The 27,718-nt window shown below is 40.8% G+C and overlaps 1 protein-coding gene across 5 annotated transcripts in view; it reads right to left on the bottom strand.

Annotated features, from left to right (window-relative positions):
• Positions 1–27,718, bottom strand: part of LOC140713820 (adenylate cyclase type 2-like) — a 500,552-nt gene that overhangs the window by 431,697 nt on the left and 41,137 nt on the right. The window contains exon 1 of one of the 5 annotated variants that reach the window (XM_073024380.1): positions 20,264–20,279. The exons of the other annotated variants lie outside the window; for them this stretch is intronic. The gene's annotated coding sequence lies outside the window, so the exon portion shown is untranslated. Of the gene's footprint in view, positions 1–20,263; positions 20,280–27,718 lie in introns of those variants that run through there. 5 annotated transcript variants of the gene reach the window in all.

Genomic DNA, 27,718 nt, shown 5'->3' with positions numbered 1-27,718 from the left:
TACCAAATGCATTCATTAAAATCCAATAAAAAATGTATTCCTTCAAATTCCTACATAATTTAAGAATTCTATGTTATATGAGGATGTTGTACATTGCGGCATCACTTGCTGTTGGGTAACGTTTGCTAATTGGGATTCTAAGTCTTCATGCAATCCTTTAAGCACATGTTCCTAGTTTTAACTCCATTTTTAAAAAAACTTCTCACTTCCAGCATTGCTAGGAAGGATGCAGAAAACAGACTAATTTCCAATTTAGTTTAAGCATTGTTAATTAAGAATAAAATGTGCCCGAGGTTGCCAGTCTGAGAGAGGAAAAGCCATAGAGATATGCCAATAAAATAATTCCCAGAATAAAAGGCTTCCTAAAATGCCGAATTGCTAAATACTTCATTCGAAATGCTGGGGAAAATATCAAAAGCTCAAATGTCCTGGACTTGCTCATCCCAGTGAATTATATCAAGAACTATTAAAATATATTTTCCTCTTCTGAAATTTATGAGCTCATCTCTGCAATGCAGTTTAGTTTGCTTAGCCTGCAAAATCCATCTGGGAAAAATTGACACTGACTTTTTTTTACAGCCATAATGATGGGGGAAATTCAGCATGTGCAGTAATTACACTGTAAAACCACTGAAAAGATAAAAATAAAGACAGAAAGATATTCTGCTCCTATCACACCTCCGTGCGGTTCTATTGAAGCAAGAGTTTGCCTTAAAGTGGGAGGAAATTAGATAAGAAAGTTAGGGAAACACTGAAGTTCAAGCAAACAAGTCCAGTATACAGGACAGGGAGTGAGGAAGGTCTGATGGAATAAACCATGTTTATTTCAATTTATCTTAAAAGATCCCTGTACAGATAATCACATTTATGGAGAAGGGTCCCTTGTGAACACAGGCAACAAAGCACCTTGTAAACCCAGGAGATACTGCAGGTGCTGGAAATTCGGAGTAACATAAACAAAATGCTGGAAGGAAGTGGTGCGGCCTCCAAACGGCAAGTCTCCTGTGAACAAGGTGAAAACATACGTAATGTGTTAGACTTAGTATCCACTGCTACCTTGTAATATCATAGTGGGAAAATCACCTTATGAAATCTGAGCACTGTGGCCTGAATGTAACCAACTGGAGGAACTCAGCAGGCCAGGCAGCATCTATGGAGGGAATAAAGAGTCGACCCTTCAGGCTGAGACCCTCATAAGACCATAAGATATGGGTGCAGAATTAGGCTGTTTGGCCCATCGAGTCTGCCATCTCATTATGGCTGATCCAATTTTCCTCTCAGCCCCAATCTCCTGCCTTCTCCCTGTATCCCTTCATGCCTTGGCCAATCAAGTATCTATCAACCTCTGCCTTAAATGTACATGAAGACTTTGCCTCCACAGCTGCCTGTGGCAAAGAATAATGTTGGAAGGAGGTTGATTCTTTATTCCTTTCCATAAATGCAGCCTGGCCTGCTGAGTTCTTCCAGCATTTCGTTACAAAGCACCTTGTGATTGGCACATGCCTGAAATGCATCCTCTGGAGGAGGGAATGGATAAGCTCCAATTAACACAAATGGAACAGCTTCTCTCTGGAGCACAGAGTCACCAATGCAGACAAAGAAGACCAGTTGGTTACATTCAGGCCACAGTGCTCAGATTTCATGAGGTGATTTTCCCACTATGATGTTACAAGGTAGCAGTGGATACTAAGTCTAACATATTGTGTATATTTTCACCTTGTTCACAGGAGACTTGCCGTTTGGAGGCCACACCAGTATAAATATGAAGTACCTAGACTTGTTGCAAGCCCGTGGTAGTTTTAAAATGCCCCTAACTCCAAAATGGTTAAGTAAATTCAAGGTTCTGGATATGTTCCTCTGTGGGTGACAGGAATAAGGAATATGGCTGCCAGCAAACTCTCAGGAAGAAGGCTCAGAAGGCAGAAACCCAGCTGCCCTTTCTCACTCAGTGATCGCTGTTATTCCTCTATCCATAGAATTTTAAAAGTTTGAAGGAGTCTATAAAGGCTAAACCATCACCTAGTAGAGAAACCCCATCAATCCTAATCCCTTTCAGTTCATTACGTATTGTCCATTATGTATTGCGTTGAACTGCTGCTGCAAAAACAAATTTCATGACATAAACTGGTGATAATAAACCTGATTCTGATTCCTAACCCTAACTCTCAGTCCAAGTCCATTCAATTGTTGTTTTCACTGGAGCCAATGAATTCCAGATCATAAACACTCCATGCCTAAGACTTCACATCTCCCCTTTATATTTTGCTCAAACATTTACATCTGTGCCATCTGATTAAGGAACCATTTGCTAATGTGGACGTCTTCCTTCTCTTTGAATCAGTTGTGATTTTGTGTACATCTATCAGTTCTCCTCGTGGCCCTTTGATTTAACATCATTCTCTGGCTTAACCAGACAAATCACAAATCCAGTTAAGAACAGCCAAACACCACCAAACACGATGCCAGGGAACAGTTATGAATTTGCCATATTTCATTGCTTATGGCAGCCTGTACAATACATCTAGTGCAGGGTTTCCCAATCTGGGGTCCGTGGACCCCTTGATTAATGGTATTGGTCCATAGCATTAAAAAGGTGGGGAAAAGGCTGGGAGCAACGGAAATATCAAGTGCTTTGAACCAGAAATAAGTAATTTTTTTCTGCTTCTTATTTTTGAATACTCCCCAATATGTTATTTACTTGCAAGTTCTCATCCCTGACTAAACACAGGGCAATACAACTTGCTGAGATCTGAAGGGTCTGAAGGTGATTATACTGAGACAACCACTGAAACACAATGGCAAATGAAGTATGAGAGAAATGACAAGCTCTATGAAGCTTGCGGGCTGTCCCCAGCACATCCTTACATCGTGTTGGTTTTCACATTTCGCCGTTATATTATGATGTACATGTGTCAAATAAATCAATTCCAATCTGAACCTGTGATTTCGTCTCTGTGGCCCCCACTAGTCTCAATCACTCAATGGGAATGCGAGTGATTGACTTTCATTTAAATAACGTGAGTACTGTGCATGAGGCTGTGAAAATCTGGACCCACACTGTTTCAGAATTAGATATGCAGGACACATTTTCAGCAGGGGAGGCTGAGAACAAATGCCACTCAGAAATCAACATGGGGACTCATTGTTCTCTGTCTGCTTCAGACTCTGGTGAGTCAAACAAAGAAGGGGAAGTAACAAAATGTATAGGAACTTACACTCAGTGGTCACTTCATTAGGTACACTGTACACCTGCTCGTAACGCAAAGATCTAATCAGCCAATCATGTGGCAGCAACTCAAGGCATAAAAACACGCAGACATAGTCAGGAGATTCAGCTTTTCTTCAGACTAAACCACAGAATGGGGGAGAAGTATGATCTAAGCATCTTTGACCACAGAGTAATTGTTGGTGCCAGGCGTGGGTGGTTTGAATATCTCAGGAACTGCTGACCTCCTGGGATTCTCATGAACAACCGACTCCAGAGGTTACAGAAAAAGGTATGGAAAACAGAAACATCCAGTTCCATGGGCAAAAATGCTTTATTAATTAGAGAGGTGAGAGGAGAACGATCAGACTGGTTCAGGATGATAGGAAGGTGAGAGTAACTGAAATAGCCGCACATTGCCACAGTGGTGTGCGGAAGAGCATGTCTGAATGCACAACACATCAAACCTCGAAGTGGATGGGAACAGCAGCAGAAGACGAGGATCGTACACTCAGTGGCAACTTCATTGTGTTCAAGGGGGAACTAATAAAGTTGCCACTGAGTAGAATTTAGTGCAATGGCCAAGCAAGCGAGTTAAAATGATATGCTGTGTGATTGAATTTAAAACCCATCCCTTTCTTTGAAACAATTTATGGCTACATCTTAGTTTTCCCAGTATAATCACCAATAGACCCACCAGATTTCAGCAAATTGCATTGCCCTGTGTTTAGTCAGGGAAGAGAACCTGCAAGCATATAACATATTGGGGAGCATTTGAGAATAAGAAATAGAGAAAAAAAAAATTATTTCCAGTTCAAAGCACTTGATATTACTGCTTCCCCCAGGAGGGTTCAGTCTGTTGCTGGCTAGCCCTTCAACATTTGGAACTCAGGAACTGCTTGAAGAAGCCAAAAGACTTCCCACAAAGAAAAGCGGAATGCTTTTTTGAGGAAAAAGGTGCCTAGAAATTGGATTCCACTATCCGATTTCTTTTTCAGTGTCTTGCATCGGAGTGTAAATTGGTAAACTGGTTTATTATTGTCTCATACTGGGGTACAGTGAAAACCTGCCTCACGGATCATTCATACCAATTAATTCATAGCAACGGTGTATTGAAGCAGTACAAAGTTAAACAATAAAAGAATGTAGAGTAATGTGTACAGTAGATAGATAGATATTTTATTGATCCCAAAGGAAATTACAGCGTCACAGTAGCATTACAAGTTCACAGAAATACAAATATTAGAAGAGAAGTAAGAAAGAATGAAAAATAAGTTACCTCAAACAATCTAACAGGAGGGGATCATCACTTCCCTGGCTAGGTTGACTCATTATTGAGCCTAATGGCCAAGGGTAAGAATGACTCCTATAGCGCTCTTTGGAGCAGCGCAGTTGGTCTTAATCTATTACTATAAGTGCTCCTCTGTTTAGCCAAAGTGGCATGAAGAGTTCAGAGGAAGTGCAGTGCAGGTAGATAATATACTCAGCTGCCACTTTATTAGATACAGCTGCTCAAAGACCTAATCAGCCAACCATGTGGCAGCAACTCAATGCAGAAAAGCATGCAGACGTGGTCAAGAGGTTCACTTGTCGTTCGGACCAGACATCAGAATGGGGAAGAAATGTGATCTAAGTGACATTGATCATGGAGTGATTGTTGGTGCCAGACGGGGCGGTTTTCAGTATCTCAGAAACTGTTGATCTCCTGGGATTTTCAGGAACACGGTCTCTAGAACTTATAGAGATGCAAAAAAAAACAAAAACAGCAAACATCTAGTGGGCAACAGTTCTGGGGGCAAAAAGTGTCTTGTAAATGAGAGAGATCAGAGGAGATTGGACAGACTGGTTCAAGCTGACAGGCTGGTGACCGTACCTCAAATAACTACCGTTATGTATTACAACAGCGGTGTGCAGAAGAGCATCTCAGAATGCACGACACATTGAACCTTGAAGAAGATGGGCTACAGCAGCTGAAGACCACGAATATATAGTCAGTGGCCACTTTATTTTGTACAGGAGTTACTGAACGAAAGCGGCCACTCTGTGTGTATTTGTTATGCTGCAGTTCTCTTAGATCAGGGGTTCCCAAGCTGGCCTCCATGGACCCCACGGTTAATGGTAGGGATCATGCCTTATACTAGCTCGCCCATGCTAATGAAGGGGCGTTTCATAAAGATTTACTTTGCTGTGGAAACTCCATACACTACAAATTGAGTTTTGCCTGAAGATGAGACAGCGGATGGACTCCAGGAATTTGTACTGAAGGAGCAGCCACAGAGGAATTCAGCAGGTCAGGCAGCATCTATGAAGGCAAATAGCCAGTCGACATCCCAGGGCAGGACCCTTCATCAGGACAGGCAGACATTCTGGTCCAGAAGTCAAAGTGATGGAGAGTTCACTGGATGCTTGAGTATTTACAATAGCAAACCCAATATCTAACAGTGACGTTTGATTCAATCACCTGAAACAGCCTTTGCAGGGAAATAAATCCATGGTAGTGTAGCACTTAGCATAATACTATTCCAGTGCCCACGATCATTGATCACAGTTCAATTCCCGTTGCTATTTTTAAGGAGTTGTACGTTCTCCCTGTGGCCATGTGAATTTCCTCTGGGTGTTCCAGTTTCCCCTTAGTGAGCTGTGGGCATATTATATTGGCGCCAGAAGTGTGGAAACACTTGCAGGCTGCTCAACATAATCCTCAATGATTTGATTTGACACAATTGACGCATTTCACTGTATGTTTTGATATTGCAATGTACATATGACAAATAAAGCTAATCTTAATCTTTATATCAAGCGTGTTTGAAAAAAACAGACAACAATTATGGCTTTGAAAAGGAAGTTTGAGTCTGGAAAGGAGGAGTTGAGCAGAATTAAACGGCCATGTTCTTCTTTTGCATTGATTTTCATTCATGACAACAAAGACATCAATCTGACTCTCCAAACTGGAACAGCTTCATCCCATACAAAATCAATTCTCCAAAACTTAAAAGAGTATTTCCCCTCTGCACAAATCCATGGAAATCAATAGATTGATGACCCATTCTCTCCTATAGACACCGTCCTTGCCAATACCAATATCAGAAATTGTTGCTGGAATTGTCAAGTGACAAGGGCCTGAAGTTAAAATCTCAAAGCCTGACTTTACCTGCTTTCCATTTTAAAATCATTTTCTGGATTAAAATCACTTTGTCACTTTATTATTTCCAGTCAGAGTCACCAATGTACAGGTATTCCTTATGAACATTTAATTGTTCTGTGTATTTACTGTAAGCTAATCTTATGTATGTAAGGCCACATTCAGAGAGTTACTTGCCCATTGTGCTTTTATATTTACATTTATTGTGTTTTTTTTATGCTGCACAGGATCCAGAGTAACAATCATTTTGTTCTCCTTTACACTCCTGCACTGAAGAGTGACCATAAACAATCCTGAAACTTGAAAACAGACACCAGTGAACTTGCAGCCCATGTTACTTACTTTGGTGACAGTGGATTTTCAACAATTACAGCAACTAAAACAGACTGAAGAGTGGAAAGATGCTTCATGTTTTCTTGCCTTACATTAATCTCCAGATTCAGAACTTGTGTTGACTTAGCAGACACAAAAATCTCATTTGGAATTGATGAGTGAATCTTTTCTTTCAGCTAAATTATCTGTGACTTTAAAAATACAGAATGATAGTGAGAGTAATTGCTCATGTTATCATTAGGGTCATATCGTTATACAGCATATAACAGACCAGTTGACCATCGTGCCTGTCCACACTAATCCCTCTCGCCTGCATTAATTCCATGTCCCTTTCTGCCCTACTCATGCAAGTACCTGTCCTGGAGACTTTCAAATGAAGTTAATATTCTACCTCCACCAGCTCCTCCCAAATATCAACTATCCCTTGTATAAAACATTTACCACTCAGATCACCTTTAAATCTTCTTCCTCTCACCTTAAGCCAATTCTCTTTAGTTTTAGATACCTCCACCATGAAAAGCAGATACCTCGGCCAGTCATCATTTTCTATACCTTGGTCAGGTCACCTCTTAGCCCCTGTTGCTCTAGGCAATACAGACTGAGCCTACCCATGTGTTTAACTTTCTGGATCAGCCTACCATGCAGGTCTTGATGAAGTCCATGTAAACGATGACTACCACTTTACCTTTATCAATCCTCTTAGTGCCATCTTTGAAAGTTCAAACTCATTCACAAGACAATGATATCCCATCCACAAAGCCACCCTGATTATCCCTCATCAGTCCTCAATTTTCCACATGCAAATAAAACCCCATCCTTTCCATTAACTTTCAACCAATTATGTTTTTATAAAAATGATATTCAGCCATCTATTTTCCAAGCAGAACGTGTAAAAAGTAAAATACTCTCACTCAACTGGAGTACAGTTCATACAGTACGGAAACAGATTCTTCAACCCAACTGGCTCATATCGATCTCATCCCAGCTGGTCCCGTTTGCTTCCATTTGGTCCATATCCCTCTAAGCCAGGGGCTCCCAACCTGGCATCCACAGACCCCTCAGTTAACAGCAAGAGAGACATTCTGTAATGATCAATAAGCCAATTATTTAGAATCAGATGACCTTGCCTGCTGTCTCAGGACTGGGTGTGTCTGCACCCGTGACACCTCTCTCCCACCCCCCACCCCAGCTCTCTGCCACCTGTCCTAAACTGCTCCACCCTTGCCATTCCCAACATCCTTTGCTCACGCCAAATTTACAAATCTGCTCTCCACTCCACATTGACAAACACAGTTCTGTGCAAAAATCTTGGACACCCTAGCTGTGTATATATGTGCCTAGGACTTTTACACAGTACTGTATGTCCTCTAGTTCTTGATTCCCTGATTCTGGGGAAAAAACTGTGTACATTCACCCAACCTATGCCTCTACACACATCAGTAAGATGGCTTTTCATTCTCCAACACTCCAATGAAACCTGCAAAAACATTCCTCCATAACTCAGCCCCTTGAGGGCTGGCAAAATCCTTGTGAATTTGCTCTATACCCTTTCAAATTTAATAACATCTTTCCTATAACAGGGTGATCAAAATGGACCATAATATTCCAAATGCAAATTTATAAACACCCAACTTCTTTACTCAGTGGCCTGATTGATGAAGACCAATGTGTCAAAATCCCTTTTCACCACCCAGTCTACCAAATCACTTCTACCAGAGATGTGCATTTTTAAATTAAATTGCCATGATCATTTCATGTCGAAGGTTTCTCCCCAAATGTAAAATTTTAACCGAAGAATGTTTTGCATTTGTACGCACAAGTCAAGCAGTAAAAAATAGTTGAAATCGTAGAAAAGGTCTAATGCAATTTTGGATGGTTAGCTCCTATCTCCTGACATCAAGAAATAGTGTTCTAGTCAGCCTCTGGAGTCAGCTAGAATCCCTGGGCAAACAAATCTGAGAAGTGGCATTTGCAAGTGGCTAAACAATGCGGCCATATTTCAAGAAGCCGTCCAAAAGCTACTGCTTCTTTGCAGCAGTGAGCTGCACAAAGAACAGCCAATTATTCTGAAGCTAAATTGCACTCTCTGGACACGAGTGTTGCCAGAATGCCCTGGGGAGAGACTACTGAATAAGTAATTGCTTTTTCAGCTGTGCTCTGAAACCAGATGCAGGTGAGGAAGAAATTTACTACACTAGTTTGTCAGTGGTAAACATACTGATGCTCTAAATAATTCAAGAATGCCATCTTACAAGGCATTTCTTTGTAAGGTTGGTGCAATACAAGATCATCACCTCGACAACATGCATTAGACTTCCTGATAAACACGAGTATATTATGAAATATCCTTCTGTCCAGCAGTAAGTTACCAGAGTTGCCAGTTTCAGAATATTAACAAAACTGACTTTTTTTAAAAAATGATTTTTCTGACTTTCTAACGTGAATTTGAATGCAGTACAAAATCTAATACTGTTGACATAGAAATACAATTATGAAATATTTGAAATGAAAAAAGGTTAAATTCTTTTCATTTTCTTCAGTCACATTGTTTGCTGCATAAAGCACTAAAATAGAAACAAACAGAATTTTAATTTTTGGAACATCTCATGAATTACTTATCAGACAATAAAAACCATAACACTGTAACACTGAGCCATCAGGCTGATCAACACATCCACTTATTAACCCAGCCACACCATGACAAACACATCGCCCATAGTCACTTTATGTACATACAATCAGTCTATGTATATAACAAGTTACTTGTACATTGTGTTTAATAGGATTGATTTCATATTTATATTCATTTTTTGTGTTTATATTGTATTCACTACACTTATTGTATTTTTTAATGCTGCATCGGATCTGGAGTAACAATCATTTCATTCTCCTCTACACTCATGAGCTGAAAAGTGACTATAAACATTCTTGAATCTGAGTGCAGTTGACTATGGGTTTTTCACATGATAATTCTAAGGATTTCACTTCACAACAATCGGAAAATAGACAAGGAAATTGCTGAGAAAACCTGCACCATATGAAGTGGGATAATAAAATGTCACTGTGCAGGGATCCCACAGCAACTTCATCCAGCTTGATTGGAGCATCATTTTTGTGGGCACTGTTCAGGCCTTCGTACAGCTACACACATTAACTTTATGAAATGTCAGGATGTGCGAGCAAAGTGCAGATATACCTAGATGGCATTCTGCATTTTCAAATCTTGATTGGAATTGTGGTACCGGAGATGGGCAGGGTGGCTGCAGATTAGAGCAATCAAGTCAGACCTCACCTGCAAAATGCTGCTCTGCCAAATGAGATGGAACCTATCATGACTATCACACACAAAACGTTGGAGGAAATCAGCAGGTCAGGCAGCATCTACGGAGAGGAATAAACAGTCGACGTTTTAGGCCAAGACCCTTCATCAACACCAGAATTAGAAGGTAAGGGGTGGAGAAGGAGTATAGGTTTTCCAGCATCTGCAGAATCTCTAGCATTTTTGAGTGTATCACTGTATTTGGTAACAGAATCCTCAGCAGAAGTTCAGGTAAAACCTTCCCCTTTAAGTAAGATCAATTTCTTTTCATTACGGCCTGTTTTTTTGTTTCTATTTATGAGCTATGATCCTTCTTATTTGCAAATACGAAGTCCAATGTTACAGCAATGATGCCAAACATGCACTGCTTGCCCGTTGATACCATTACAGCAGGCTCACATAATTTATGCCTCAGCGAGCCATGAGCATGAGCACATACAATCTGATGTCTCATTACTTACAATGAGATATGCTGACTGCATTTTGCAATCAGTTTTCTACCCCAATTGAATCATTTGCTGAGCAAAACAATAAATGCTTTATGATTTATAGGTGACAAGAAACTATCATTTGAAACAAAAGCCAACTTGTTCTATGATTGTGATACTTCATGCCTGATGAATTTGAGATATTTTTCCATAATAATGTTTATTCCATAGCACCGAGAAGCACATAATTGACTGATTGTGCTACACAATCATTTGTAGAGACAGACCAACTACATTTTTCTGCTTTTATGAAAGTGAACTGATTATAATTAAGGTTATTATACAAGCAGCAAAACCTATTGCATTTATTCTGTATAAATTTCAGGTGCAAAAGCTTTAAATCAAAATAACAAGTGGATAATAACCAGAAAAGATGGGTGGAAATTAGTAGCAAGTCTGAATACTACTATATAAGGAAGAGATTAAAATCTGCATCCAAATTGTTAATTTCTATTTCCAAAGTTAATATATTTTATATTTTGGAGGCCAACCTCCAAACCCTTGTTTACTGATGAGTATGAAAGAAAGAAAGAAAAGCTTCATCTTTAACGTCTGTAACACTGAGAACCTGGAAAATGTAGATAACTTACCATAGAACCACCTCTTAGTGAAGGCAGATATTGATGATGAAATTCACCACTGCCTCCAATGTGCAAGCATATCTGTTGGCTGTTTGAGGAGAAGAACATTCATGGATCAAAGCCTCAGATGCAGCACTAAATTCAGGATCTATCAGGCAAGTGTGGTCCGTGTTCTTCTTCACTCTTCACAGACATGGACAACACATGCAAAATGCTAGAGGAATTTAGCAGTTTCAACAACATCCATAGAGGGGACTAAACAGTCAATGTTCTGGGCCGAGTTCCTTCCATAAGACATAGGAGCAGAATTAGGCCATTTCTCGTGAGTATGCTCTGCTACTCAGTCATGGCTGATTTATTATACCTCTTAACCTCATGCTCCTCACTTCTCCCCGTAACATTTACTTACTAATAAAGTCCATATCAAATGCTGCTTTAAATATACCCAATGACTTGGCCTCCACAGCCATCTGTGGCAATGATTTCCATAAATTCATCACCTTCTGGCTAAAGAAATTCCTCCCCACCTCAATTCTAAAGGGATATCCTTCTATTCTGAAGCTGTGCCCTCTGGTCTTAACCCTGCCAGCGCTGGAAACATCCACTGCACATCCACTCTATCCAGGCCTTTCAATCACTACTTGGCCTGAAGTGTCGACTGTTTATTTCCCTCGTAGACGCTGCCTGACTTGTTTAATTGCTCCAGCATTTTTTGCAGGTTGCCCAAGATTTCCAGTATCTGCAGAATCTCTTGTGCCAAAAAACAAACAACTGAAAAAGCACCACTAACCCTGCCTGCAAATCCATCGGCTGGAAAACCAGCTCTACACTCGCACATTCTCCCGGGCTCTAAACACACAAAGTCAAATCTAAAATGATAGTCACATTGCTTTCATGCCCAGAACTATTCTCCTGAAACAGTTACTCTATTCTCATGTCATTCATGGCAAGATAGTACCAAAAGGAATAGGTAAATTATTCAAATGTTTGCTCAAAGTTTAGAAACATAGAAAGCCTACAGCACAATACAGGTCCTTCAGCCCACAAAGCTGTGCTGAACATGTCCTTACCTTAGAAATTGCCTAGGATTACCCAAAGCCCTCTATTTTTCTAAGCTCCATGTACCTATCCAGGAGTCTCTTAAAAGACCCTATTGTATCCGCCTCCACCACTGTTGCCAGCAGCCCATTCCACACACTCACCACTCTCTGCATAAAAAACTTACCCCTGACATCTCCTCTGTTCCTGCTTCCAAGCACCTTAAAACTATACCCTCTCATACTAGCCATTTCAGCCCTGGGGGAAAGCCTCTGACTATCCACATGACCAATGCCTCTCTCTTTCTTTGAAAAAATTGGATATCTCCACTGACTCACAGGAATGCTTGGCCCATGACCACTCAAGGTGGAGAAGACCATAAGACCATAGGATATAGGAGCAGAATTTGGCCCATCGAGTCTGCTCCGCCACCTCATCATAGTTGACTCAATTTTCCTCTCAGCCCCAATCTCCTGCCTTCTCCCTGTATCCAATCAAGAATCTATCAACCTCTGCCTTAAATATCCATAAAGACTTGGGCTCCACAGCTACCTGTGGCAAAGAATTCCGTAGATTCACAGAAGGAGCAAACGGTATCACACTATGATCTGATGATCACTTCAGTGAGAGCATGCAGAAGCCAGCCAAGTAAAAAGTAGTGGAAAGCACATACCACCTCCCAGTACTATCCACCTACCTATTGTGTCACATACCTCCAGCTTTACCTGAAGCAGCTGGTTAAATTTATTCCACTGTCCACAAACGGTGCCTGAATTCCTAAGTATATGACATCAGTATCTATATCAAATATTACTCCAGTTGCAGTAAAAAAAAATAAGTACAAAAATATGGTGTAAACTTTTGATACAGGAAATCAGAAGTAAAAACACTATCTTGTTTGAAAGAATACAATCATCTATTGCATGTCTTGCGGTGATATTAAATGGGTTTCAAACTGGTTAATAATGATTTATTTTTCATTAATAACACACAATTATAAAGCAACTGCTGGTGTTCACACAGATCTTACAATAATGATGTTAGGTACAGATGGATAGAATATTTACGGAAATAAATAACGCCTCAGAAATAATTTGTCAACCTTTCAACAGATTAGGGAAGGACATCATGTCTCATGTTTCTTACAGGAGGTATCTTATGATTTGGCAAGCTTAATGAAAAATAGTAACTCTAAAAATAAACGACTTGCCCAGCTTCCTGAGAATTTTTGTGACAAATGGAGGCAGAAACGAAGCTACATTAAAGTCGTATTTCAATACTTATGAAAATTGTGATTAAGTATATCTAAATCATATATGTCAAACTCAAGGCCCGCGGGCCAAATCCGGCCCGCGGTGGAATTATCTTTGGCCCGCGAGATAATATCTAATTATTATTAAAGCTGGCCCCAGTAATCGAAGCGCCTATGGCGTATGATATGGCTAATGCTGAGTTTATTCAGGTGCCAGGTTTTCAGAGTTTTTAGTGTTTATTCGGCAGTCTTGCTCGGCAGTCTTCTTCATAAGAAACGGAATTTGTAAAGTGAAACACTTTGTAGTTATAGCAGAGACTGAGACACATGAGAGCAGGCTGAAAAAATGGAGGCAACGAAAGCTGCGTTTGCACGCGTCCGACTGATCCGGCCCGCATGAAGCTGCATTTTGCTCAATCCGGCCCGTGACCTAAAATGAGTTTGACACCCCTGATCTAGATAATGAAAACCAAAATGTAATGATCCTGTGATTACAAAATACTCTAAATCCAATTTCATGCAATGTGTTTCTACATTCATAAATAACCAGCATTTTGCACTGCAAGCACCATCAGGGAACCCACCCCCCAGGACATGATCTCTTCTCACTGCTGCCATTAGGAAGAAGGCATAAGAGCCTCAGGACCCACACCACTAGGTTCAGGAACAGTTATTACCCCTCAGCTATCTTGACCAGAAGGGATAACTTCACTCAACTTCACTTGCCCTCATCAATGAAATGTTCCCACGACCTATGGACTCACTTCCAAGGACTCTCCACTTCATGTTCTCTACATTTATTGTTCATTTGTTTACTATTATTATTAATTTTTTTTGCATTTGCACAGTTTGTTGTCTTCTGCACTCTGGTTGGGTGGTCTTTCATTGTTATGGTTATTATTCTATAGATTTATTGAATATGCCTACAAGAAAATGAATCTGACAGTTGTATACTGTGACATACCTGTACTTGTATAATAAAATTTAAAAGTTCAAAGGTTAATTTTATTATCGAAGTATGAATGCAGGAATTTGTCATTTTTCCAGATAGCCATAGAACACAGAAAACCATATAAGCAGTTGAAAGAAAGACATCTATCCCTCTCCCAATGAAAAGAAAAAGAAGCAAATCTTGCAAACCCAAACACCCCCAACCTCTCCCTTGCACACAAAAACTAACAGATGACCCAAACCCCCAGCTCGCCAATCTGCAACAAGAAAGATTGGATGAGAACGTGAAAAAAACGTGGAACTGAAAGAGGCCAACGTGAACTATAGTCCAATCTATAAATCTCAGAATTTCAATAACATCTCCGAGACCATTGGGACCCAACAGCCCCTCCGACGGCAGTGACTCAAATTAGCAGCCCCTCTGAGGAAAACGACTCGAACCAGTGGCCTTTCCGAAAAACACTCGCTCTCCTCCGTATTTGCCTCAATATCTCAATCTACCTCTAAGTTTTAATCGGCGAGAAACATAGTTAATCGTGACCCTTCATCTCGTCTCTGAGCTTTTCCTCATGGGAGCTCACGCTCGCATTTCTCTCCTGGGGTTTTCTCAAGGACAGCAGAGCACGACCTCACTCGATCGAAAAGCAGACTGTAAGTCACAGGTTCCAACAGTTTCAAAAACCGTATTAAGATAAAAAGAATAAGTGGAATCTGTAGAAAAGCTGAAATGATTGACTGTCTGGAAGATGTCGCCTGAGGAACTGCTGTTTGCTGGCGCCATTTACTTTGAACTTTGCTTAAATCTTTATGGGATTAGTTCTGCCAATTTTAGAACATAGAACAGTACAGCACAGTACAGGCTCTTCGACCCATGATGTTGTGCCAACTTTTGAACTTATTCTAAAAACAATCTAACCCTTCCCTCCCGTATAGCCCTCCATTTTTCTATCACCCTTGTGCCTGAGAGTCTTTTAAATGTTCCTAATGTAGCTACCTCAAACACCTTCCCACACACCTATCACTCTATGTGTAAAAAATTACCTCAGATATCCCCACTATATTTTCCTCCAATCACCTTAAGATTATGCACGTTCAAATTTTATAGAAATATTATTGAATTGACCTTATTTCTTACATCCTTCATGTGCATGAGGAGTAAAAATCTTTATGTTATGTCTCCATCTGAATGTAATCATAGTAATTTATAATAATTTATAATAAATAGAACAGTCAATGTAACATAGAAACACACTCAAATCAGCATGATCAATCAGTCTGATGGCCTGGTGGAAGAAGCTGTCCTGGAGCCTGTTGGTCCTGGCTTTTATGCTGCGGTACCGTTTCCCAGATGGTGGCAGCTGGAATAGATTGTGGTTGGGGTGACTCAGGTCCCCAAAGATCCTTTATAAACTACACACAACCACAAAATTTTACCTGCACTACTATTTCACTACCATGAAACAAAATGCTTAGCTTATTTTCCAGTTTCAACATAGGAGTTGTTTGAAACAGTCTCGTTTGCTAGGGAACAATGCTTACATTTTTCACATTTATGTCAGTGCGCACAATCCCATTAACACTGAAACCACCAGAGTTAAGCCTAAGTGTGACAACTGGAGAACAAGGCTGCTTCTAGAGCAATGACTGATGAAATTTTGCAACTGTCCAAAGCAAGAGATGTGCAAAGGTATAATTAGACAAGTACACCCACTGAAGGAAGCATCACCAGGCATGACAGTGGTGTATTAAGAACATCCAAGTGTCAGCGCAGATCTAGGAAAATCATGCAATGCAGCTTTGCTAATTACAGGGATCTTGGTGCACAACTAGTTCATCACAGTCAAAGTAAGAGGCATTATTATGTTGGCTCTCCAGCAAGGATCAGTAAGTGAGGAAAATGGCTAAAAGACCAAAGAGCAGCATTAACAATGAGCACACTCTCATATAATGAAGTAAGGCCACTGCATCATTGGTCCCACTCTCCTTTTTTATGTGTTTGCCACAGGCAAGTCTTCACCTACAATACATCAGATCAATGAACTCACTGATCCGGCTCAAAATGCTCAGCGAGAATTTCTTCAGTGTAGCCAAGGAAATTCTGCATGCGACTTTTCAGTGTGTGTGCCCATTACTTACCTCATTTATTTGTAAGAGACCTCAGTGTTTTGATTTGGTACAAGAAGCCACCTGTTGGGAAAATTTCAATGGACCATGCAGGTCAACTTCTGGGACTGTCCGATGTTACACAGCCAAGTTCAAACTTCAAATTCAAATTCAAGTTTATTGTCATATCTACAAGTGCATGTATGGGCGATGAAAAACTTACTTCCAGCAACATCATGGGCCCATTGTATCATATAAGTCATATTCACAAGAAAAACACAAACATAAATTATTCATAATTATCAGGGATCAGAGTACGTTAATAGTGAAATCTGGATGAGTCCTACCACAAGAATGAGCTCTATCATCTGCACCCTTTTGAGTTACATTAAAGGCAAGCACCCGTGTGTGCCAATAATGATCTGAATAAAATCTTGCCTTTTCAACCAATTATACAGATGGGATGCTGTGGACCTGATTGTGTGTGGGGGGGGGGGGGTAACTAATATCCTTGCAGAAAGGTTTCTTAGTGCTGCATGGGGTAGCTGGGGTTTAAACTAGAGTGCATTCCATTTTTCTACTTTTTGGCTTTGTCTGCAGTTCCGTTAGCTGTTAGCACAACCCACACCCCTTTTTACTAATTAATGCCTTACTATTCTTTCCGCTAATCAGGAGGTTGTCCTAGAAGACAAGGAGAAGGAGAATCCCAAGGGCATCTATAGATATATTAAGAGCAAAAGCAGCCTCCCACAGGGTCCGATGGAAAGCCTTATCAGCCCTGGGAATTGCTGAACCTTAATTTGTCTCAAGACAGCATGGACTGTATACAGATTACAAAGGAGGAGGTAGTTGCTTTGTTGAGGCAAACTAGGTGGATAAATCCCCAGGGCCTGACCAAGTGTTCCCTCACGCCCTGTGGGGGGCTTGTGCAGGAATTACGTTGTTTATTGCTGAGACCAAGTATGTATGTACGTATTTATTTACTTATTTAGAGACGCAGGGCAGAACAAGCCCTTCTGGCTCAACAAGCCATGCTGTCCAGCAACCCACCTATTCAATACCTATTGGATCGCAAGACAAGTTACAAAGACCAAGTAACCTAGTCATCAGTATGCTGTGGGAACGTGGGAGGAAAGCAGAACATCCGGAGAAAACCCACTCATTCTACAGCGAGAGCACATTAACTCCTTAGAGAACTGAACTCCAAAATCCGATGCTTCACGTTGCAATAGTGTTGCTCTAACCACTATGCCACCGTGGTGCCCCCCCCCCCCATCTTGTTATAATGATTCTTGTATGTAAGAAACAACAAGATGCAGACACATCATGTCAGTCCAAAAAACATTATATAACAAAAGCAACACAGAGCCAGATCGTTGCAAATTATAGACGATGGAAAGTTGTTAAGGGACTAAGCCTTACTTAATGCATTCCACATCTTAAACAGAGACAGTGATACAATGTACTTTTCCTACAGAAAAAGGCTCAAAACCATACACAGCACTATAAATGCAGTCTAAACCAGAAGCTCAATGCCTCCAACAATACAACTCTGTTCTTATATTTGAAGTCAATTGTAACCAAACACTTCTGCCAGAAAATTCTTGAAGGATGTAACAATAGAACATCTTGGAAAAGATTAATCAGATTGAGGAGGGTTAATATGCATTAACGAAGAGAAATTTATTTTCACTAATCTGTTGATCCTTTGAAGATGTGGTTAGAATAGGTAATGGGGAACTAGTGGATACGATGCATTTGGAATTAAATAAAGTTGATGATAAGATCCTATCAACAAGATTAGAGCACAAGGAACTGGGTGCAACGTCCTGGCATTGAGTGAGAATTGGAAAGGAGGCCAAGCACAGGAATGAATGGGTCATTCTCAGGCTGACCAGTGGGATAGTGCAGGGATCCAGCTTTTAATGTTAGAAATTAGCAACTTGGTTGAGGGGACAGAATTAAAGTTTTGTAACTTTAAACTTTAATCTAATTCAAAGGAAGACATGGAGTCCAAAATGCAAGTCTAACTTTGCCTTTTCTCTAAGCGTGGTAGCGTGACGACGTATACAATTAACGTATTTTTACATATAACCGGTAATTAATTATTTTAATGCAAGAATGCTTAATTAAACTATATATATATACTATATATATACACACACACAAGGTTACTCAAATATTATTGAAATATTAAATACCAGACGCTGTGTTTCTAAATTTGTTGACAATGCTGAACTCGGTGGTTTGCGAGCAGAGAGGAAGACGTACATCAAGGTGAAATGCACAGGTCAGTCCATGGAATATAATGTGGAAAAATGTGGTAGTTGCACACATAATGGAAAAGCAGAGTCTTCATTAAATTGATAGAGTCTGGATAATGTTGATGCTGAAGGAAGTGTAGGCAATGTGGATGTGCTTGGACACTGAAGGCCAACACGTGGATGGCAAGGCTGTTGTGGGATGAAGTCAAGGTCACTCATGTCAAGGGTAGATCTCTGAAACTTTCATTCTAGTGGTCATTGACTGCATCTGTGTCCCTGTGGAGTTCACCTCTAATGTTAACCACTATCAGCTTGATGAGAATGACCAAGAAGTTGAGAGGCTAGCTAACAACAAATATATATGTTCCTGGTTTGGAAACTCCACCCTTTTCTTGAGGAGAAAAGAAGCAGCTCAACTGGTACCTGAAGGCAGAGATTTGGGAGAGGACCCATGACCGGAGGACCAGATTGTAGCTGAAGAAGGCATAAGAAAATTAGAACCCTGTTAATACCCAATAACATTCATGTATTCTTCAATATCAGCCTCCGGAAGATCCTCCACACTTTTAGGCCAAGAAAGATCTCCAATCATGCCCTACTCCTTCAGTGTCATCAAAAGAACATGGCCACAATCAACATAAGACAACATTGCAGCTGGATTGGGCATGTGATGAGAACAGAGGTCAACTCCATCATTAAGACAGCACTTCACTGGACCCCTGAAGGGTAAAGGAAACACAGGAGGCCAAAGACAACTTGGTGCCATACCGTAGAGGCAGAAAGTTCTGCACCATACCTGGGGCAGAACAGAAAAGATGGACGAGGACAGACAAAGATGGAGGACCTTTACTGCTGTCTTAAACGCAGGGGGCATAACAGGGAGTAACTAATTATTCTTCAATACTGAAACATCCTGAGCTCCACCCTACATCAAAAACACATCATAATTTGAATGTTTCAGTCTAAATTCAGGCACCATTCTACAGCATGGGACTTCAGCACTTATTCTGGACTGACATTTCAATGCAATACTATATGTTTATTTTTACACACATTTCAAAAAGGAACTGAAGGGAAATGAAAGGAAAGCTAGCTCAGAGAAACATAACTCTTCAGGTCAGAGACAGTTGATAGATCCAGGATACGTTAACTTTTTTTTATACACAAGCTGAAGAAAATGTAGGTTTTACTTTGACATGGAGAGAATACGTTGAAAATGAGAATACCAAACAATTGATCAATCCTAAATGCAAATTATCACAGAAAATGAAAAGGCTGGATTAAGCGCCTGTATCAATCTTCTGTCAGAGTTCTGAGGGAAAAGAGGGATTGCTAGACAGCCTGTCAAACAATTTGATTATCTTGCTATAAAGAAGTGTCAGCTTATCAGCAGGTTGAAGAATTACTGTGGATAGGTCAATAATGGATCACAGCAGGACCAGCTGGGCTTGGAACTAGTCAGGTGCATTTGCCAACAGAACAATTGGGTTCAGGTGAGGTCACTTTGCACTGATCAGACCCAACACTGCATACAGGTTAGATAACTTACTTACTCCTGAACAGCATACACAAGACCACTACACTCACACAGTAATGACTAAGTTGAGCTTGGAAGGCCTCGGGCTCAGGCTGGGTCCAGAAAGTCTCTTGCCAAGTGGGGTCAGGTCCAGGCTAGGCTCCAATCTTGCAAACTTCCGATCAATGATCTAAGACCACGGATTCATATATTAGAAAACAGCTGAATAAATGTTATGACCTAAAACATGTTGGGGTTCCATGTTGTTGCTTTTTCCTTGCACTACCTCAATGTAATGAAACGATCCATATGAAAAGCATGCAAAACCAGCTTTTCACTCTGCCCTCAGTATGTATGACAATAATAAACCAATTTACCAATTTAAGTGCACCTGTGTAGCATTTTCAGTCAGCGAGGCACAATGTGTGAAGTTGATTCATTCTGTGCTGCACATCTATAAAATTCCAAGAACAAAAATCCGAATGGTCAGGAAGAAAGGGGCTTGCTTTGCTGAACGTTCTGGGCATGCTACGTTGCCCCTGGAATATGTGGCAATACTTGCAGGCTGCCGCCAGCACATCCTCAGATCGTGTTGGTTGTAAATACAAATGAGGCGTTACGTTTAACTCTATGTTTCGATGTGCATGTGATAAATAAGTGAATCCTAATATGAATCTGAGTTCTTTCATGTAACCAGCCCTGTGGAAAGCTGACAGGGCCAGAGCAGCTTCCTGCTTACGAACAGTACTTTTTACTTTCTGTCAACTTTGCCTGTGGGGACAGTGGAGGGAAAGTCAACTGGAAGCAACCAGACCAAATCTCCTCAATATTATACTGCACAGGCAAACTACCCCACAATAAAAACCCTCAACACTACTATAATGTGAATATTTTTGTATTTTTATCAAGAAACATATGGAGCCATACTTCTCCTGTATTATAATAACTGCATATTAAGAACATTAAAGTATTCTTAGGTTCCTTAAGGTTGTTATAGGCAGGGGTGACAATGGAGATAAGCTTCCACTACCTATTAATGGTGTGCTCCTCAAATAGCTTCTGACAACTAAATCCATCTCCTGGTCTTCACGTGTAGCTTAGCTATGAAGCCCGGTGGAACCGTTTCTACTGACAGAAGAAGGGGTAAGGGTGGATTACTGGCACCTTAAAAACAGTTGCTTTGGGTGGATGGGGCTCATCAGCGATAGTTGGCAGCTCATCTGGATGAAGGAAAACTCTGATCTCAAACCTCTGCTGCCTTGTGGTGATACCAACTCATGAGGAAGACTTTGGGAGTAAACCCCAAGGGAAAAATCCGGAGCTGAAGTCCCTACAGTAGCCCTACGTTGAGTGCAACACTGACTGGTAACTCCTGCGAGGCTGCTGGTGCCAAACTGTATCAGTTTGCCGTTCCTTTGGGTGCATCAGATGCATGGAGAGGGGGAGCTTGCTACATAGGCAACAACTTGCTCTGCGTATTCATATTCATATTTAAATATTTGCATATCAGAATAATAAAAAAAAATAAAAAACATGGTAGGCTTATTCAGAAAGTCAGAAGGCATGGGATCCAGGGAGGTTTGGCCAGGTGGATTCAGAATTGGCTTGCCTGCAGAAGGCAGAGAGTCATGATGGAGGGCGTACATTCAGATTGGAGGGTTATGACTAGTGGTGTCCCACAAGGACCTGTCTGGGACCTCTACTTTTTGTGATTTTTATTAACGACCTGGATGTGGGGGTAGAAGGGTGGGTTGGCAAGTTTGCAGACGACACAGAGGTTGGTGGTGTTGTAGATAGTGTAGAGGATTGTTGAAGATTGCAGAGAGACATTGATAGGATGCAGAAGTGGGCTGAGAAGTGGCAGATGGAGTTCAACCCAGAGAAGTGTGAGGTGGTACACTTTGGAAGGACAAACTCCAAGGCAGAGTACAAAGTAAATGGCAGGATACTTGGTAGTGTGGAGGAGCAGAGGGATCTGGGGATACATGTCCACAGATCCCTGAAAGTTGCCTCACAGGTTGTGGTGAACTAGATATACCTGTCTGACTGCTCCTGTGGCTCCTCCCACAGACCCTGCTGACTGCTCCTGTGGCTCCTCCCACAGACTCCTGTATAAAGGCGACTGTGGGCTGCTGCTCTCCCTCATTTTCCCCAGGATGTAGTGCTGTTTATTCTTCCAGTCAATAAAAGCCGATAACTCGCTTCCTAAGTCTCAGCGTGAGTTATTGATGGTGCATCACAGGTAGATAGGGTAGTTAAGCAAGCTTATGGGGTGTTAGCTTTCATAAGTCGAGGGATAGAGTTTAAGAGTCGCGATGTAATGATGCAGCTGTATAAAACTTTAGTTAGGCCACACTTGGAGTACAGTGTCCAGTTCTGGTCGCCTCACTATAGGAAGGATGTGGAAGCATTGGAAAGGGTACAGAGGAGATTTACCAGGATGTTGCCTGGTTTAGAGAGTATGGATTATGATCAGAGATTAAGGGAGCTAGGGTTTTACTCTTTGGAGAGAAGGAGGATGAGAGGAGACATGATAGAGGTGTACAAGATATTAAGAGGAATAGACAGAGTGGACAGCCAGCGCCTCTTCCCCAGGGCACCACTGCTCAGTACAAGAGGACATGGCTTTAAGGTAAGGGGAGGGAAGTTCAAGGGGGATATTAGAGGAAGGTTTTTCACTCAGAGAGTGGTTGGTGCGTGGAATGCACTGCCTGAGTCAGTGGTGGAGGCAGATGCACTAGTGAAGTTTAAGAGACTGTTAGACAGGTATATGGAGGAATTTAAGGTGGGGAGTTATATGGGAGGCAGGGTTTGAAGGTTGGCACAACATTGTGGGCCGAAGGGCCTGTAATGTGCTGTACTATTCTATGTTTTATGTTCTATAAATAGAATAGGGGCCCAAGTAGGTCAGGATAGGCCAGAGATGATAGTGGCCTAAATGGAGAACCGAAACTGCTCAGGGAAAAATTGGAACAGTCAAGTCTAGAAGAAGCCAGGGCTTGGTTAAGGATTCAAACAGCAGATGAACTTGGGGCAGAGCTGAATGGTCTTCAAAGTAAAATTAGTGATGATGCCAATAAAAACAATCTTGGGGTCAAGTATGACATCAAGGTTCTGAACAGTCAGATTTATCCTGTAACCACTGGCAAGGAGAGGAATGGAGTCAGTGGCTGAGGAACTTCTTCCCAGTACTTAGATGCAAGGAAACTGCCGTTCATCCAGTGTGTCAAAACATGAGATGGTGAAGTGGGTCAAGAGATATGCAGAGACTAGTGCTGTGATTTTAAACAAAGCAAACCAACAAGAGTAACACAAGGTGCCAACGTTTCTAAATTTCAGAGAAAACTGGAGTTATTCTGCATATTTTACAACTTTACCAAATCCATATTATTGCACACACGTAGTCCAAATGTATTGACTTGCATATTCCTGAGGCAGTCCTGACAGTTATACATGAAAATCTGAGTATGCTAAGCACAGGAAGCTCTGGGATGCCATGCAGAAGGTATGCAAGTAAACTCCCCTCTTAGTCGGTGCTAGATCAAACTATTCTCCGAAGCTAAGCAAGTGTATCATTTGTCAGCAACTTGTTTGGTCTTCAGTCAGATTTAGCAACATGCACTTCTACAGCAAATACTGTTTTAAATACTTCGATATTTTTTGAGATTTTGATTTTTGAATGACAAAATGTCTACATAGACAGAATGAGAATGATGTGTTATAACTAAACAGCCCTCTACTGCAATTTAATGCCTTCTTTTCTGGCCTCAATTCTTAATGAACTCCTTCTGTTCAACTGTTTATATGGAGATCCAGTGACATAATTCAATCTCAGCAGTCAGATTAATATGGACAGATGGTATGCTACTGTCCAATTTAATAGATAACGCCCGGGGCTTTTAAAGGATTATTTAGTGCAAGTTTAAAAATTATTCAGTACATTAATATGTAAAATGGAGCATAAATTTACAGGACTATGGAGCAAAAAAGATAGCTGTAGAGAATAAAACAGAAACAAAGAAGTAAGGAGCATGGTGCAGAGATTACAACACTCCCCCCTTCTAAAAAAGAAGATCAGCAGCTAATTCACTCATAACTTAATCTCAAAAGATATCTCTGAATTGAGATTGCTGAGAAAAAGCCAGGTAGGAAAACATAAACATGGGAAAATCTGCAGATGCTGGAAATCCAGAGTAACACACACACAGAATCCTGGAGGAACTCAGCAGATCAGGCAGCATCCATGCAAAAGAGTAAATTCTTGATGTTTTGGGCTGAGGCCCTTCATCAGGACATAATTATTTTCTGCAATAAATAGATCCAGAATTCAATCTTCAGCTGACTTCTATAGAATTTGTGTTTCCATTGTTGCTGTGTAGAGAGGGCGACGACAAGAATTTGAAACAACCGAAGTGTAATTTTGACCAAAACTTCAAAAATTCAAGAATAGCACTTAGGTGAAAAGCTACAGTAATTGGAAATCTTAACATGTTTGAAATAAGCAACTGGGCAAGCAAGAAATTGTGGGAACCCTCAGCATCTGTGAAAAGAGAAACTGTTAATATTCCCTTTCCCTCAGATGCTGCCTGGCCTACGAAGTGTTTTCAGCATTTTCCTTTTTCATTTCAAATTTCCAGCATCTCTAAACTCAATTTGATACGCAGCATTTGTGGAGAAAGAATTGGAGGTAACAGCCCATTACAGGGATGCACTGGGAAATTCGCGAAGGGCAGCTGGGTCAGAGACGTATATCGCTGAATATATCCAGAATAGCTTTCAATGCATATATCAGTGGCTTAAAGATATAAAGTTATGGAGATCCCAGCGGGTATAGCAGATGGATTGAAATTCTCAATGAGGTGATCCCCCAATCTGTCACAGATCTCACTGATGTAGAGAAGATGACACCAGAAGCATTGATTTCATTGATGGATTCATATGTGGAGGTTTGCCTCACTTGGAAGGACTGTTTAGAGCCCTGAATTACAGCAAGGGAGGAAGTGTCGGGCTCCTTTCCTCTATCTCCCTTACCAGCCGGGTTCTCCCGATGGCCAGCTACTTTAATTCCATTTCCCATTCCCACACTGACATGCCTGTTCACGGCTTGCTCTCCTACCAGGGTGAGGGTTGACGCTGATTTAAATAAAACTATTCAGAGGAGTAGCACCTCATAATCTGCCTTGGTAGTCTCCAACCTGTTGGCAGGAATATCGATTTCTCTAACTTCCAGTAACCACTCTGTTCCTTTTTACCTTTATCCCACTAGCCCCATAATCCCATCTCTTTCCCCTCCTCCACCCTCTTCATCTGCCCAACACCCTCATATTCCTCCCACAGGTTTCTCTCCCCACCTCCTTCCCTTTATTCTATGGTTCACTGCCCTGTCTGATCAGATTCTGTCTTCTTCAGCCACTTGTTTCCACTTTCCACCTCCCAGCTTCTTACATCATTTCCTTTCACTCCTTCCTTCACCCACATTCATCTATCACCTGCCAGCTCTTGCTCCATCCCTTCCCCACATCTTTTTACGCTGCTATTTCCCCCTCTCCTTCCAGCACTGATGAAGATTCTCGACTCCAAATGTTGACTGTCATTCCTCTCCATGGAAGCTGAGTCATCGAGTTCCTCCACATTTTTGTGTGTTCTTGTAGTCTCAAAGACAGCACTGAAATGAAAAGGAATTCTCCATTCAAGAAATTTCTACCGAAGTGGGCACAGGAGCAGAATTAGGCCATTAGGTCCATTGAATCTGCTCCAGCGGTCCGTCATGGTTGATTAATTATCCCACTCAACTCTTTTCTCCTGCCTTTTCTCCGTAACCTTTTACACCTTTACTAATCAAGAACCTATTAACCTCTACTTAAAATATACCCAACAACTTGGCTTCCACAGCCGCAGATTCACCATCCTCTGGCTAAAGAAATTCCTCCTCATCTCTGTTCTGAAAGAGTATCCTTCTGAAGCTGTGCCCTCTGGTCCTAGACTCCCCCTCTACAGGAAGCATCCTCTCTATGTCCACTCCATCTAGGCCTTTCTGTCTTAGCCACTAAGTTAATTGAAGACGGAGTTTTAGAATGGAAATTTTGTTGTCCAAGCATAATCAAAGCACTGTGTTTCCTTTAGCAAAGCCAAGTAGCCTTTTCTGAAAATTTGCATCATTGTTATTGCATGTGAGCCCCTCTTAAGGGGAATTAAGGGGAATTAGATGCCCTGTTAATTTCCCAATGTCAACACCTTGACAATAACCAAGCTCGAAAAAAATGGCCAACCTGTAGTAGTTCCTGAATTGACCAAATCCATCCCTGCAGATTTTCCTGGTATGGGAATAAAAGCAAAGAAAATTTAATAACTAATGCTTCAGTTCTCAAAAGGAATTTTCATCAACAAACCCAAAATTGGCTGATGGTAGTTAAGAGTCTCTCTCTCAACAACAAGAAACAAATAAACAATATAACTGGCATATTAAAAGTTATTTCACATATTTATAAAGTTAAATTGTGATTTCCTCTGTGAGAATTTATAAGAAAATATGAGATTAAGTCCGACCCAATGTTAGTCAATTCCAAAAAAGAACAGGAGAATTTAAAATATTTTAAACCATTCTGAAACTCAGCAATTTAAACCATTTGACTTTTGAATCAGAGAGTCTGCTTGAAATTATTAACCATCATCAGGTTTCCAAAACGGTCCTTGCACTATTAATTGCCAAGTTCAACATTCTGTGGTGAGTATGATGGTAATTATTGAGCAAAAACACCAGGACAGCCAAGGCTATATTATTAATACATTTAATCTACACTTGAGCCTGCAATCATTTAAACTGTTTTCATATAATTAAAGGTTCCAAGAAATTATGTTTCAGGGCTTTACTTTTAAAGTCAACTGAGAAATGTGAAAGACAAGTCTAAATTTTACACATGGAAATAAACTGTCTTGTAGTCCTCAAATGTAAAATTGAAAAAGATTACTTACATGACTCATAGATTTACCTAGGAAAATAATTATGCCCCAGTTTCAAAAGACATCATTATCATCTCATCCACTATAAATAATCAGAACATCATGGATCACCATCATCTCAGTTTTCAAACTGACCATGGGTTTAAGTATTGATATTTCTTAAGTTGGTATCCTTCTGATCACTGATTGATCATTGTTTGATCACATAGGCATGATTATAGTTATAGAGTCATAGAGTCAAAGAGCACTACAGCACAGAAATAGGCCCTTCAGCCCATCTAGTCTGTGCCAAACTGTGATTCTGCCTAGTCTAATCAACCTTTGCCTGGACTATAGCCCTCCATACCCTGATTGTGCCTATCCAAACTTCTCATAAATGTTGCCATGTAATTTTCTGATACTTATAAATCTACAATGCCATATGTTCAAGAACACTCCAATGAGAAAACTCCCCATCAGTACTGAACAGTAAATCTGACCTCAGTTTATCCCAGGTAAACAAAATTCATTGCCAGTTTCATATATTTACACTTCAGAAAAATGTGGCATGCAGTTATGTCCCTCCC

This window comes from Hemitrygon akajei, chromosome 20 (assembly GCF_048418815.1).
Source record: "Hemitrygon akajei chromosome 20, sHemAka1.3, whole genome shotgun sequence".
Taxonomy (NCBI): domain Eukaryota; kingdom Metazoa; phylum Chordata; class Chondrichthyes; order Myliobatiformes; family Dasyatidae; genus Hemitrygon; species Hemitrygon akajei.
Note: the sequence above shows the minus strand (reverse complement) of the source record. Positions and strands in the feature narration are given on the sequence as shown.